This window comes from Bubalus kerabau, chromosome 5 (assembly GCF_029407905.1).
Source record: "Bubalus kerabau isolate K-KA32 ecotype Philippines breed swamp buffalo chromosome 5, PCC_UOA_SB_1v2, whole genome shotgun sequence".
Taxonomy (NCBI): Eukaryota; Metazoa; Chordata; class Mammalia; order Artiodactyla; family Bovidae; genus Bubalus; species Bubalus kerabau.
In genome coordinates this window covers 61,702,020-61,705,237 of record NC_073628.1, presented here as the reverse complement: position 1 = coordinate 61,705,237, position 3,218 = coordinate 61,702,020, and the positions used below count along the sequence as shown (strand labels likewise).

Genomic DNA, 3,218 nt, shown 5'->3' with positions numbered 1-3,218 from the left:
CATAAGGTCCTTCATCAGATTTTTTTTTTTGGGGGGGGGCGGGGGTTGCAAACCCAAGAAGGCTCTCCACTTAATGTTTTTGCCACATTCAAGGCAAATACACAAATTTTCACCAGTATGGCTTCTCTGATAGGTAATAAAGTCACAGTTATGTTAAGAGGTTTTTTCACAACTGTTGGGGTTTCTTTCCAGTGGGGCTTTCTGACATCCAATGAGGTGTGCATATTGTCTGAAGCACTGTTTAACAGGGCATTAAAAAAATATCATCTTCTGATCTGAATTCTCTTGGAATGAGGAGAGGTGAGCATTGCTAGAGAGCTTTCTCACATTCACTGAACTTGTAAGTTTCCCACCTGTATAAATCTTCTTGTGGGTGATCAGACATGAGCTTGGACTGAAGTTTTCCAAAAACTCAAGGCATTTGTAAGGTTTCTCACTGGAGTGATTGATATGGTTCTGTAAAGACAGCTCTCTGGTCAAACGATTTCTCAAGTTCCTACAACTACAGATTTTCTGGTCCCCAATAAAGTCTGAACTCTGAGGAAAGTCTGAGATTTGCTTTGAGTTCTCCATCTTAAATGATTCTCTTACATTGTAAATACATATTTTTTTAATGGTATAATAACTTCTTGTCTGGTCAAGACATCCCTGAGGATTCTGATACATGGGGAGGGCTGAGCTCAAGACCTTTCTCAGCCACATTAGAGATATATGGTTTTTCACCAATGTGGATTGTCTGATGTTGAAGAAGGGCTGAGCTCTGATGAAAGCTTTTATCACAGACACTGTATTTATAATGCAGCTCCTCTGTCTGAGTTCTCATTTTCTGTTGGGCAATGAAGTCCATGCCTAGGAGGAAGCCACTCTCACATGCAGACCACTGATGAGGTTTCTCTTCCATGTGAATTCTTTGATGAACAATAAGGTCTGAACTACAGCTGAAGCTCTTCTCATATTCAAGGCATTTAAAAGTGTGAGTGTGAGTTGCCTGGTGCCTGATGAGGTTGGCACTCCAGGTAAAACTTCTTATATGTTCCAAGCATTTATATGGCTTCTCACCTGTGTGGACTCTTTGGTGTACAATAAGGTCTGATTTCTGGGCAAAGCATTTCTCATAGGCACCGCACTTATAGGGCTTCTCCCCAGTATGTACTCTTTTATGAACAATGAAGGCTGACTGGTGTCGGTAAGTTTTCTCACACTTATTACATTTGTAGGGTCTTTCACCAGTATGAGTTCTCTGGTGGCTAATAAGATCAGATTTCCCACTAAAAGTTTTTTCACACTCCAGACACTTAAACAGTTTCCCACCCGTGTGCATTCGGTGCCTGATGAGGTTTGTACTTCTGCTGAAGCATTTGTCACACTCACTACAAAGATACAGTTTCTCGCCCGTATGGCTTCGCTGGTGGACAAGCAGATCAGAGCTCTGACCAAAATTCTTGCCACAGATATCACATGTATACAATTTTTTACCTGCATGCGTTCTCTGATGTCCTGAAAAGGCTAAGTGGTGCCAGAAGCTCTTCTCACATTTGCTACATTTAAAAGGTTTCTCATAACTGTGGATCCTCTGATATGAAATAAGATCTGAGCTTTGGATGAAGGTTTTCTCACACATAATAATCTATAAGGTTTCTCCCCAGTGTGGGTTCTCTCACACATAAGACCTAAGTTTTCACAAAAGTTTTGCTCAAGTTCAAGGCACTGGTATATCTGATCATCTATTTGAGTAATCTCATGCACATGAATACTTTTTTTTTTTTTTTTTTTTTTTACCCTTCTGAGGGCATACATGATATATTTTCCTTGAGTTCTCTGATTATATCTCTCTTCTCAAGTGTGCATTTTCTATGGCTCTCTCCTAGGGAGTTTTCCACTGGTCTTCCTGATGCATCATTTTCTTCATAGTCATTTTCTCGATAATAACTTGAAAGATACATCTGTCTTAGGCCTTTCCGTCACGAGCAGTTCCTCTTTACAAGTTTCCAGCATTACACGCACTTGTTCTTTATGTGGTATTTACAACCCATAACAAGAAAGACTCAAGACTGTATTCCTTTTGGCTCCAAAAGGTCTCTAGTCCATACTTATTAACAATACTCAATTCTTCCCTCTCCCCGGCTACTGCCGGCACCACCCCTCTGCCTGGGAGTGCACTTGCGGTTACTCTCCGGACTCTTGGACACTCGGGGTTTGGCTTTCCCTGCGGCCACAGGCTTTGGACGGTGAACCTAAGGGCCCACCTTCAGGAAAAGAAGGAAAGCAAACCTGGGAGGCCGACGAGAGCCAGGAGCATCCTTCTTTGCATGGTTCGGGGAGGGTAGCTCCGGCCAGGCCATCCAGTGTGCGATTTAAGGGCCAACAAGGCCAGCTAGCTTCCCGAGCCCTTTCAGCTTGGGTGGGAAGCAGCAGGCACAGCCCTGTCCCAAGCCCAGCTTTTTAAGAACAATTTTTTCTAGCTTCTTAAACTGTTTTGTGTCCTAGAATATGAGAATGATCACGATTTTTCATTTTATGTATAATTTATTCAAAATTACTATGTTCAATGTAAGTGAACAAAAAGTGCAAAACATCATTTTATATGTGAAACACCACTGGGTGACTAGCCCTATATGTATCTTGTATGACATAATCATATTTTATATTTTGGGAAGGATACAGAAGAGCTCAAATAGATAACAAAAATGTTTTCCCAGTGAATACCTGACTGACTGTAGCCATTAATCTATTCCACAATATAGTTTTGAATGTCATATTAAGTTTTAAGTTATTAATTCCAATAAAACTATAACTTGGTACAACATCAAAACTACTGGTGAATAACTGATCAGGATACAATAATTTATTTACAAATTTAAAAATATTTTCTGTGCTATTATGCCTGCTGATACAGCACATTCCATCTTTGAAAACTGTCTTGTGAAACATCTTCTAAGATTCTGAAATAAATTCTAAATATCATTGGGAAAAAAGCAGCAAAATAGGAACAAAGCCAGTAAGTTTCCTTCAAAAAAGAAAGGTCAGGTTTCACGTTAGAAAAATAAAAGTTCTAGCTAAATGGCAACTCACAGCAGTCATTATCATATAACTCTGGATGCAATACTGAAATACAGGTTTAAATATTCCTGGTCACTGAGTAATGCCATAGACCTTGTATGAGAAGCAACAGGAAAGCAAGAGGGTGAGCCTGAGGTCACAGTCTGTCACTTTACCAG

General features: G+C 40.2%; 1 pseudogene; it reads right to left on the bottom strand.

Moving 5' to 3' along the window:
• Window positions 1–637: 637 nt before the first annotated feature.
• LOC129653904 (zinc finger protein 322-like) lies at window positions 638–1,848 on the bottom strand (annotated as a pseudogene).
• Between the last annotated feature and the right edge of the window lie 1,370 nt (window positions 1,849–3,218).